Below are 12954 nucleotides of genomic sequence, written 5' to 3'. Positions count from 1 at the left end.
GCAGGAAATCTTCGTGTTTTACTCGTGTGCAACTACAACAAGTAAACAATTAAGTACCTAAGTCAATGTCCAAGAAACCATCCTCACGTGTGGAATTTTTCTTTAACTGGCTGTTGGGAGAATTCATTTATACACCCGTTGTATCCTTAGCAAAAATATTTTAAAATTAGAACACAGATTTGTTGGAGAACTTGACAATCCTTGACAATCATTATTAAATGAGCATTATACAAATGTGCGTTGATATTTTGTATATGTACCTTAATTGTAATAAAATTAAACATAATTGCTTTGATATGGATGTTCATTTGAAGGATTTGTTAATGTTAATGTTAATGTTTGGGGTCAGAGCGCAGGGTCTGCCATTGTACGGCGCCCCTGGAGCAGTTGGGGTTAAGGGAACTATCAAGGATCTCTGAACAACCAAAGATACATTTGGGCATCTGCTATTGGTAAAGATTAAAGAGTACTGTAAGTGTGAAACTTGCACACACACGAGAGAAAAATCAGTTTTAATGTACTTCATTAAACTGATGGTGTGCTTATCAATTGTGCATAAAATGTACATAGCTAAGGATGGTTTCAATCAGTCGATCTCTGTGTTACAGGCCCAGCAGGGTTCCGCTGCGCCACTCTGCTAACAGATGTCTTAGTGTGATTCAACACAACTACTCTATCTTTGCTTTCTAAAAGTGTGCCCAAGATGGAAAAGTCTAAACGCTAAACGCAGACGTCACTTTGAGCTCTTGGTCTTTTATAGTACAAATCAGCACACGCTGCTCTACATGGGCGTGTCTTCAAGATCGTTGTGAACCAAACCTTCTGCCAAACTGAATCTTTTGTCGTTAATTCCCAAATCTTCAATGAGAATCAGTGAAACGAAAACCAAGCCCATGTACATACTCGCGTCCTAGTGTGAAAGAAAAATGATGTAAGCATTTGAGAAATAACGAGAGTAGTCTGAACATCTCCAGCCTGTCAACTGCTATACAAAGAGATCGCTCCCTCTACACCCAGTTTATAACGCTGAAAATGATTCAGGAAGCACAGCAAAGTTCTAAAACCAGCGAATGCATCTGCATACATAAAATGTCAATTTTTCAAAAGTAAAATCTTCAGCTTTGAAAGATTGTCATCTATATATTTTTGTTTTTCTCTTTTTTACATAACACGCTTTCGAGAAACAAACTGTCTTGTAATGAAGGCTGCATTAGAAAATGTGTATCTAGCTTTGTTCAATTAAAATCGGCACATCCCAGTGGACAAAAGATGTAGAATATACGACTATTAAACGCATACTTTAGACGTATAAATGTGCTCCGTAACTGGTCTAGAATGAAATTCTAATATACATATATCGTTATACGTCAATTAGACATCTATGATTATATGTTTATTATACATAAATGGTTGGAGTTCTATTATACGGATACATTTAGAGGACTAATATACATATATAGTTAAAGGTCTATTATACATCAAATACATATTTTTTAGGTGTATAAACTAGTAAATAAAGCCAATGATTTGTTTAAGAAAAATATGTAGTTCAAATTATACATTATATACAATCAACAAATGGCTAATCATCATAAAAACACAACTAGTAAACTTCAGTTACAAATTCTAGTAACATGGCAATATATATAGTAATGACAAACAAACTAATTACATGATCCCGCTAATATTTAACTCAAAACCACATTTCGATTCAAATATAAATTTTAACATTTACAACTTCTATATTTCCATCAAAATATAATTAAGGTAGCACAAACGCTACTTTCTAAAAAAGACAGAATGAAACTGTTTGTTTTGTGTTTCATGGTGATCCTCCTCTCGATACTAATGAAATGTTTAATATGATCCCTTGAGAAACAAAAAGGAGTCAATTTCCGCCTGGAATGATTGATGCCCCATCAAACATTTTGTAATATCCCCGGAAGTTTATACAGTAGAATCCTGGTTCGTGGCTTAAATTCAAGGTAAACAAGACTAAGGAAACAAGTTGGAAACTTGATGTCGAACTGGGATTTAAATCACCCGGAACATTTCACTACATTGGGCAGTATGTGCCAGGGAGCATTGCACAGGTACCCTGTGAAAATACAAGTTTTGACGAGACGGGATGGACATATAAGGTCAAAAGGCTTGGGGAATTGAACTTTAAGGTGAAGACTGCGGGTTCAGTAGCAGCAGAACCTGATCAGTATCAGTTGACTCCGATATACTTTGAAAATGAACTTCGGGATTTAGAGTCAGACGTGCTACCGTTGCACCATGGGGTACTCAATTAAAAAAAAAATAGAAAAAACAATCAGTGTTCCTGGATCTGTAATTGAGAACAACACCTGCACAAGAGCTGCGCAGGAAGAATAAAATGTGGTCTGGGATGAAGAGACTCTCTTCGGAAGAGCTGCGCTCTTCACAGGAGATTTTTTTTTTTTGTGAAGCTGATTTGTCTCCTTTGGGGAATTCAAAGGCACGGACAGCCGCGACTTCGTGGCGCAACGGTAGCGCGTCTGATTCCAGATCAAAAGGCTGCGTGTTCAAATCACGTCGAGGTCAGCTGTTACTTTTTCAGGTTCTGCTGGTCCTGAACACGGAATTCACACCATGCAGTTGAGTTCTATCTATATATACACCACATAGATAATCTGAACAAAATCGAGCAGTACAGGACACGCAGTGTGAAGCTCACACAGGCTTACAGTCTCCAGTATTGGAGTGAAGAGGAAAAAAATAACTTAGTTTTTTTAAGAGAAAAGGCACAGTTCACATCTGCTTAACATCACGTCCAACTTTAGAGACAGCTACATCAGATAATGGAATCACGGAAGTTTCAGATAACTTTTTTTTAATACAGGTTCAAGCAAACCTGAAAGTTAATGAGTTTCCGGACACTTTTGTTTTATTAAAAAGTGTCTGAAGCCTGAAAATATAATTTGAAAAAAAAAAACGCTATTGGACATTAGCAGGAGCTTTTTGTAACGATTTGCTATTTCATGCTGGAAAACAAAGGAAACAGACCCAACGTTTGCTTTCAGGTGCAGTTCATTACATAATATACATCTATTACTGAGGAGCTTGAATAAAATTTTCACGAGCCAGGTAGAAGTCGAAGCTACAATCTTATGATCCGAAATCAGACGCGTTGTTTATTAAACCGCTGGCATTTCACATAACCTGAATTGTCCCATAGTGTGCTCAGCGCCGTTACTAGTAATGCACAGCTCCGTCTAAAAAAAACTGAACGCAGATGTCTCAGAGTGGTGTGTCCAAGTGGCTGTAAACGGTGATGGCTGTCCTGTCACCGTAGCCTAGTTGGTTAAAGCGCTTTTCTATCAAACAAAAGAACTAAGATTCAAATCCCAGCCGTGTCTTTCTTCCTATCTTGTAGTACAGAACGTATCATTTCGGGCAATCACAAAGGGCTTGATTTCGTTAAATGCATGTGTTCATTTCCTTTCTGGAAAACTTGTTTTTGATGAAATTCACACAGCTTGCGAAAAATGAAATTCAATTCTTGGTTATCAGTGCAGAAGAAATATTACCGTCTGGCAAAATAAACGGTAAGAGATTTTTTTAAAACCTAAAACTTGTGATTCGAGTGAAGACCCAACTAGTCAGTCTCTGTGGCGCAATCGGTTAGCGCGTTCGGCTATTAACTGAAAGATTGGTGGTTCGAGTCCACCCAGGGACGGGGTTCTTTTGCGATGTAAACGTTGTCGTCAGTCGATTGGATTTCTCAGCGAAACCATAACCATTTTAATATTTGCAGGAAATGCGAGTGTTTAACACGTGTCAGGGTCACCGGGAAATGTCCAATAATGCCCAACATTGCAATTCCCCAGAAAACCATATTCACCCCAAAAATATTATCGTTGAATCTTCATTTATACTCCAGTTGAATCCTCTGCTGAAATATTTTAAAAATACAATGCAGGTTTGTTTGAGAACTTGACAAGCATTGTTAAGATGGCACTGTGCAGTTGGATTTTGATATTTTGACATATTTACCTTAATTTTAAACATAAATACTATACAGTCTATTGTAATTTTAAAATATGTTAGCTGAGGATGCAAAGGGGTGAAAGGGAAAGGTCAGAGGGTATAGTAAAAACGAGGTTAGGATTAGTGGAGGTGGTAGGGGTGTTGATGGTTTTTCTCTGTAGAGGATGATTGAGGTTTTTATCCTTCTCTGAAGTGAGAAATTGGAAGAGTTGGGAGTTGAGGGATCTGATGAGGTTAGTTATAAAAGGAAGTTGATGTGGAGCTGTTAGCCGTAAAACGTCCTAACGTCTTTGATGTTGTCATCAAAGATAAACTGCAGTAAGCAAAGATAAAGAAAATTATCTTTGCTTACTGCCCTGTCTTTCCACACCTGAAGAAGGCTCTACGGCCAACACGTTATGTTTCCTTTCTTCTCTTTTCAGCATGGAATAATCCTTTACTTGTTCCTTTGCAGCCTACGCATGCTGACACAGCTACTCACCTGATATATAACATTCCTATAATCACAACTATGAATGTCCACTGTGGGTATTTTTTCCATTATTATTTATTTTGGCATTGAAGCATATTTTATGTAATACCGAAGTGTCATAATCACTGAAAAACATATTTTTTAATTTAGAAAGAATTAAAAAAATATAAATCACTATGAATTACATTTAACCTGTTCTGATCTAGGTTTTCTATATACTTTAACATGCCATGTTCAGAATGTCACAACACAGAAATGCAACAGTGAAGTTTTGTAATTACAAATGTTCGTGATGAGTGATTTTGTCTCTCTTACCTTAGTGTCGGAATACTAAGATGTTTTTGTAACGAGGAAGGAGGGAAAAAGTAATTCAGCAGAAGGGGTGCTATTTTGTTGACTATAAATCCTCACATGCCATGTTCAGAGGGTCATATTAAAAAAAGGTACAGTAAATTTTCTTATAGTTCATGATTTTCATAATTTGTTACATTGTGTCTCACACCTTTGTGTCAGAATTCTGAGATGTTTTTTTCTAAACAGGGGCCATCGCAATACAACAGAAAGAGCAATTAGCTTTTCCCTATAATTTCTCTCATGCCACATTCAGAGGGTCATATTTTAAAAATGGTACAGCAACATTTCCTGAAGTTCAGGATTTTGAGAGTCTGTTACATTGTGTCTCACACCTCAGTGGCAGAATTGTGAGACGATTTTATAATCAGGAGGGAGGGTCATAGCAATTCAGCAGAAAGTGTCATCACCCTTTGCTCATCCTCCGTTAACCATATATTCTCATATGCCATGTTCTAAATGTCCCATTGTAAACTGCTATAATAACATTTCTTGCAAAATGCAAGATTTTGAGACTTTGAGAATTCACGTTTTGCCTTTGTCTTATTTACTTGTTGTCTAACATGCCAGTTTGTGTTATTGTGAGTTTTAAAAATTGGTTTTCGATTTTCTGAAATGTGTTTCATACAAAAATGCAATTTGGATAATCATTACTTACATATTCCACTTTACTGAGGATATGTGCAGTAATCCACTCGGATTAGTATTTTTAAAAATGACTATAGAGATCCATCTACAGGCGAAAGGCGGCATAACATCACAGCAGCAGCACTTAAGGTGGAACAAAAAACGCGAATAAGAAGCTGGCGAATAAGCAGCCAACTTCAGCCTCGTTAATGCAATAGGATTGGGTGAGGTAGAAAAATATTTCTTCCCCTGAATCCTAACATTTTTGTAGGTGTTCTAGGACTTCTCGTTTCAGATAAAGCTGCCAATACATCACTTATTTCTACTCCATCAATATCAGCAGTGTTATCAGTACTGAGCCCTAAGTGTGGGTCCTGTCATCATATAAAAACTTGAACGTATCAACTGCATTCACCTGAAAAAATCTGATAAAATTGAAAAATACACCGGAAACAAATTTACACTGTTTTTTTCAGATCCAGAAGAGACTCATCATGAGACTCAAAACAGACCTGTTTTTAATTCTTTCCAGGAGGAAAGATTATTCAGATGCAAACATGGGTCCAAAATCAATGTACTCACCTATCTGTGTTGCTTCTTCAAATCCTTCAACTAAACGTCAGTATTAAGGGATGATATCATACAAATTTTAGTTTTCTTTTAAAGCACTTTTTAAAAAAAAATATGAGCCTCTATTATAGTTGTCTTGGATGTTTCGCAAGGTATAATAGACCCCCTTGTGCCCTCCGCTAAAATATTATAAAATACAACAATCTTTATATATATATAGAACAGCTTTATGGTTACATCTATATTAAAATTAAGATAAATATACAAAAGTATTGAAATACAAATGTACAGTCCTAACATAATCATGCTGTCCAACTGTCTTTTTTGCTTTTCAAGTTCTCCAACAAATCTGTATTGTAATTTTAAATATTTTAACTAAGGGTGCAACGAGAGTATAAATGAATTCTCCCGCCAGCCATTTGAAGGTCAAAGTCCATGGCTGAATATGATTCCCTTGAATGTTGGCCATGACTGGTCATTCCCAGTGATAATGACTAATGTACTCACTTGTTTACTTGTTGTAGTTTGACACACAAAACAACTGCATTTCCTGCAAATATCAAGTGGGTTAAGGTTTTACTAAGGAATCCAATTAAGTAGAATAATGAGAAATGGGCTCGAACCACTAACCTTTCAATTAACAGCTCCCAGAGACTCATGTGCAACCCTTTTCTCCATTTGCAAGCTTTTGGTAAAAAAAAAGACTTTATTCTTGCCGGCCTGTGATATTTGTTTTGCACTGATAAGCAGGATCTGTGTTTCATCTTTCGCAAGCTGTATGAATTTCATGAAAAGCAAGTTGTTCTAGAAAGAAAATGAAAACTTGCATTTAACAAAATCAAGCCGCACGTGATCATCCATAGTGATACATTCTATAAGACAAGACAGGAAGAAAGGCACCACTGGGATTTGAAGTCAAGATCTCCTGTTTAATAGGAAAACACATTAACCAAATCAGCCAAAGTGCTGTCAGAGTATTAACATCATGTCTGATGTCAGTGATTGCAGCTGACGAGGAGGATCGCTGGAGGACAGTTCACTGTGAACAAGTCAGCCTGCATGATGAGGGGAAGAGACCAGCCTCTGTGATGCACTATAGAGTTACACTAACCTTCTGCCCTACTGTTCTCTGCTGCATTCTACCCTAGCAGATAAATATTGGTTTCCATGCGTGTAAGGTTTCTTTTTTTTGTCAAATATTTTCAAGCATATTTTTGCTGTTGAAAATAAGTTGTTTGTGGTTTTGAGTGTTGTGTTCCTCTTCCCTTAGTGTCACCCAAAGTGATACATTGTGCTTTGGCAATTCTTCAGGCTATAGTTTTTAGAGGAGCTCAGTTGAATTAATTTGCGTAGATAAAGTATTTATTTTCCTTTTAATTCTTTAAAGCATATTACATTGTCAATACATTGTATCTTTCTTCCTACTAATTGTCATCATTTTTTTTTCTGGCTTGATCTCGTAATCAGATATTAAAAGAAGTGGGACAGATTCATGCACACTAAAAAATACGAAAGGGTAGCAGGACACAGTAACCACCAAACATCTTGTAGATTAGGAATGTGCCTTAAATATTTCAGTACTTTAGAGGGTTCTGCCATTTTAGATGTTGTACTGTGCCTGTCTGATTTATCAAAGTGTCATTTAAATCTCCCGTCATTTCTATATCAGTCTGAAGGCCTTGCAGTAAAGATTGCAATTAATCCCAAAATGCCAAGTTTCCCACTGATGATACGTACAAATAAATTAATGTACATTTTCCCCCAAAACAACCAATTTAAAATAAAATGCATCTCTCCTCATCTGCAGTTTGAGAGATTAATGTCAGAATAAATACAGGTTTAAAAGTTAGGAGCATTGATAGTCCTATTTTAAAATTATGCTAAAATGCTCACAATATATTAAAAAAGTTCTATAAAATGCAAAAATATTTAAAACATATTTTTGTATTTTTTTTTACAAGGTAAAAAAAATGATACACAGTTATAAAGATCAGGAATTATAAATTTGAAGTTACAATCCACTTACAATATGTCAAAAATGGCAAGAATATGTAAAACAGGTGTATACCATTTTTAAAAAAATGAAACAAGTAAAAAATAAATACTAAATACTTTTAAAATTCAGGAATGTGATTGGTCAGATGCTTACGATGAGTGTTGTTGGTGTTTCGTGTGATTTAGCGAATTGAAAAAATATACAATTTAAAAACGGCAAGAGCTCGTATGAAAAAAAATAGTTTGCAAGTATCTTTGTTGTAACAGCTGCGCCAGAACTAATGTATTCATATACATCAGAAAAGTACCTGAACTTGACTGGTTTATATTCAGTTATGTGCATTGGGAAGAAAAGGGAGACTTGCATGGATTTTATTAGGTTTTAGGAATCAGAAAATGTATTTTTGCACGTTTATGCCTACGAGCAGAAATAACTTCCTGCTTTCAGCGCTTTTATTGTTTCTGCTTGTAAATTCGAACAGAGAAACCCAGTACCGACTCACAGAAACGCCCCGGAGTTTCTGTGTTTCTGGGATTTAAGAGGGATGTACTGTATGTAGACAGTAAAGGGAGTTTTTTTTCCTGCTGTAGAGTACGAAGGCGATTTGATGAGTCTGGAGGGAGGAGACGCACATTCCGCACGGGGAGCACAGAACAACGAGTTTCACCTGCAGCTCGCCAAGTCCTGTCCTATATAACCGCTGAGCCTGGGACACACTGAGTCTCTAACCAGTGTTGGAGATGTAAAGGGTTAAACCCAGAAGTCGAGAGTGGAGTTTTTGTATAAGTGTTTGATTAGGGTTTTGGGGGGTTTGGTGCACAGAAGAATTTTCGGTTTAGGTTTAGTTTGCTTTTAACACATTTGTAACGGCCATGGCGGCCTGTAGAGTCGGCATGCGCCGTTACTTTTACGCACATTTGGTGTATAAGGGTGGTGAGGGTTAGGCTCACTCAGGTGATATTTCACGGTTGGACTTTTCAAGGAAGGTGTTACAGAAAGAGTTAAGGATTAGGGCATTAGATGTCAATTGCTTAATTACTTTGCCGAAGAATTGGTTTTGACATCAGTTTCAAATCGGCAAAGTTACTGGAAGAATTTTGGAAAAAAATAGAAGAGAAAAAAATATGGGCCTGATTAGAATGTTTAAATGGCAGAAGCTGATGGATCTTTCCAATAGGACTATGATTGTTTGCATATTTAATGAGATGGTGATGAAGGAAGATATTGTGACATGGTTGTCTAAGTATTGTTTAGTGAAAGGTGAGCCTCAGAAAGTCTGGGATGATGATGGCATCTGGAACTGTGCATGGAGAGTACCTGTTTCATTGCATGGAGATAAAAATGGTTATGGTGGATTTAAACACATTCCTTCTCTGATTGGATTAGGTGAAAATAGAGGCCTTGTGTTCTACCAAGGGCAGCCAAAACTGTGCAGGAGGTGTGGGGAGCTGGGTCACTTTGTGGATGCCATTACAAAGGTGGTGTGTGGTAAATGCAAGGAAATTGGACATGCATATACTGAATGTACAAGCGTGAGGAAATGTAATCTCTGTGAGTGTGAAGGTCATGTGTTTAAAGACTGTCCAATTTCCTTTGCAAATAGAACAAAAATGCAAAAACAGTTTGAAGAAGCATTTTAGGGCTGGAGCAGTGGTTATAGATCAGGAACTGAATGTGGTTGAGAAAAGGAGAGCGAGGGTTCAGAATGGAGTGAAGGGAGTGAGGATGGGGTAGAAGAGAATGATAATGATGCAGAAAGATTTACATCTCTCCAATATATGTAATCCTACTGACCAAGCTTTAGAACCGGTGACTCAAGGAGGGCAGATGAAGAACTGTCCTGTGGATAGTGGGGGTGGTGGAGGAGGAGAGAAAGAAAGCAAAGGGGGGGGAAAGAAAAAGGCCTGTATAGTAGGTAGAAGTACGTCAGCACCTTGTAGTGAAACCAGCGAGAGCACTGGTGGTGTATCTGGGTTTCATGAATGTCAAATATAAACTCTTAAATATATATTGTCTGAGTTGCTCACATGACGGATATGTCCTAATTCAGGAACTGAGTATATTTATTGGGATGGGAACCAGTGGTTTTAGCTGGGGATTTTAATTGCCTTTTAGAAAGAGAAGGCAGAATGAAGGGCGAGAGATGGGTCCAATTTCATACTTCATCAATATTATTGCAAACATTATGTAAAGATTTTAAACTGAAAGATGGCTTCAAACTTCATAGTCAGGGGAGGGCAGATTTCACATGGTACAAGTCTAATGGGACCCAAGCCTCACGCATAGATTTTGTTTTGATACTTGATTTTACTTTCACGACCGCAGGCTTAACCCCTGACCATTGTTTCTCTCACCATTGTTTACTGTCATGTATTCCAACGGCTGTTACTGTGGGGAAGGGTGTGTGGAAGCTCGATATTTTGCTTCTGTAAGGTGAGGATGTGATGCGCAGGTTCAGGGAAAGTTATTAGGAATGGCAGTCTTTGTATGACCTGTTTGGCACAAGAGCACAGTGGCTGACCCTGTGCTCTGACCCCCAGCTTCTATCCCTGTCTGTGTGTCTCATGGAGTTAGAAAGGAGTTACAAGCTGTGCAAACTTCCAAATCTGTAACATCATTTCAAGGGTGTATGATAGATCATTCACAAGATCACATGGCTATTTATTATTGTAAGATTGTTGTTCACTACTGTTCTTTTGACTCTTGAGCTTGCATTATACAGCCGTTGAGTGCATTTTGAATCTAAGAGATATCCAACTGATTCAACCTGTCTGATGAATGTTAAATGGGTTGTGACTTTTGGCAAAGTTTTTTGCAATATTATTTGTTTCATGAATACCATTCATCTCTATAACAACTTTCCTGTCCCCTGAACATATGTTTTAAATTGCTTGATCCCATTGGGTGCAACCTTTCCATTGTACTCATAATGTGTTTGCATTAGGAGTGTGTTAAATAAGCAGAAAAGAGCCCTTTTCTTCAACTGCTTCTGATCTTATACAGTGGTCAGAATCTGTCATCCAAAAGCTGATGAGTGAGGGGGAAAAAAATTAGTACAGATGCACAATCCATAAAAAAACATTAAAGAGCATAAGGGTTTTCATCACATGGACTTGTTTGACTGTTGAGGATTAATGTTTTGGTGGCAGATCAATTAAAGGACAATAACCAGAAACACTGGTTCTCACACTGAACGCATTCTCCTTCAATCTTTTTTAACAACAGGTGAGTGGAGTTGCCATGGGCACCAGAATGGGACCCAGCTATGCCAATATCTTTGTTGGCTGGGTAGAAGAACGCTTATTCGCTTCCTACACTGGCTATGTCCCTGACCTCTACAAGCGATATATTGATGACTGCGTCGGTGCTGCCATATGCTCCGACGATCAGCTTAAGTGCTTCCTGCACCATTTCACCAACTTCCACCCGTCCCTCAAATATACGGTTAACATATCTTCCACTACTCTCCCTTTTTCACAGTTCCTTCGGCTACAATGACTATGCAGGGACGACATTGACTTTGCGAACCAAGCCCTCAAAATGTTCTCCCTTTTGATCAACAGAGGATACCCCAGCAATGTTATTGACGGGGCCCTTGCCCGAGCCAAAAACACCCCTCAGACCATCAACCGAATCAGGAACTCCTGCAGTAACAACCGCATTCCTTTGGTGCTTCCCTACCACCCTAACACACTTCCTATCCCCAGGACTGTAAACGACAACTTTTCCATCCTACACGATGATCCCTCCATTGGGGCCCTCTTTTCTGACCGCCCCATCATCTCATATCGCCGATCACCTAATCTGCGCAACCTTCTTGTTCACAGCTCCCTTGATCGCCCTCAGCAACCATCCACACCAGCTACTTTCCCTTGCAACAGAGCTCACTGTATCACATGCAAGTACACATCCAACACCACACTCATTCAAGGCCCCTCAGGACAATTCTGGATCACCCAGATGGCATCCTGTACCTCCAGCAACCTTATTTACTGTATCTCTTGTAGTAAATGCCCAGTTTCTCTCTACATTGGAGAAACATGAAGGAGACTTGGAGACCGCTTCAGAGAACATGTCAGGGATGTGAAGATTAAAGATCTCTCCAAGCCCATTGTTTCTCATTTCACATCTGATGGCCACGACCACTACAATCTCTCCATCTGTTTTCTCAAAAATGGTTTTCTAAACTCATACGTTAGAAAGACTACCGAAACCAAACTTATCCTGCAGCTAGGATCACACCTCCCCCTTCTCTAAACGACAGACTGTTCTACTAAATTTTCTCCATTCATTGGTAGTTTCATTTCACACCTCTCAACACCTATTCTGACTTCACATCTCTTGATCGGCCTCTCTTTCTGTCCCCTGCTCCTCCCTCTCACCACTCCTCCCTCCCAGCCTTTGTTCTCCCACTATATTACCTTTGCCTACTGCCTTGTCTCTCTCACACCTGAAGAAGGCTCCACGGCTGAAACGTTTTCTCTCTTTTTTTCAGCATGGAATAAATCTATTACTTGATCCTTAACAACCGGAAACACTATATTCGGTCTTTCCAGAGCTGTAAGTAGTCATTCCAAGTTTATTAACTTGTCTCTGTTTTGTATGTACTCTTCAATAGCCACTGATGTTATTTACAACAGCTATTTTTAAAAATAAATTTGCATTTTTTTGGACTTTTTAAAGAATTGGCACATTAGGTGGAGCGGTGGCTCTGTGGCTAAGGATCTGCAACTGTGCCTGGAAGGTTGCTGGTTTACATCCCACGGTCGGCAGAGGAGTCCTACTCCGTTGGGCTTCTGAACAAGGCCCTTAACCCCAACTGCTCCAGGGGTGCCGTATAAATGGCTGACCCTGCGCTCTGACCCCCAGCTTCACTCCCTGTCTGTGTGTTCATGGAGAGCAAGCTGAGGTATGCAAAATAGGA

At 38.6% G+C, this 12954-nt stretch overlaps 2 non-coding genes across 2 annotated transcripts; both read left to right on the top strand.

The window, feature by feature from the left end:
- The first annotated feature begins 2496 nt into the window (after window positions 1–2496).
- On the top strand, window positions 2497–2568 carry trnaw-cca (transfer RNA tryptophan (anticodon CCA)). The gene has a single exon. It is a non-coding gene; the product is annotated as a tRNA-Trp (tRNA).
- Window positions 2569–3629: 1061 nt separating this feature from the next.
- Window positions 3630–3703, top strand: trnan-auu (transfer RNA asparagine (anticodon AUU)). Its single transcript has one exon. It is a non-coding gene; the product is annotated as a tRNA-Asn (tRNA).
- Window positions 3704–12954: the final 9251 nt, after the last annotated feature.

Source organism: Lepisosteus platostomus, chromosome 5 (genome assembly GCF_059453375.1).
Source record: "Lepisosteus platostomus isolate fLepPlt1 chromosome 5, fLepPlt1.hap1, whole genome shotgun sequence".
NCBI classification, from domain to species: Eukaryota; Metazoa; Chordata; class Actinopteri; order Semionotiformes; family Lepisosteidae; genus Lepisosteus; species Lepisosteus platostomus.
Note: the sequence above shows the minus strand (reverse complement) of the source record. Positions and strands in the feature narration are given on the sequence as shown.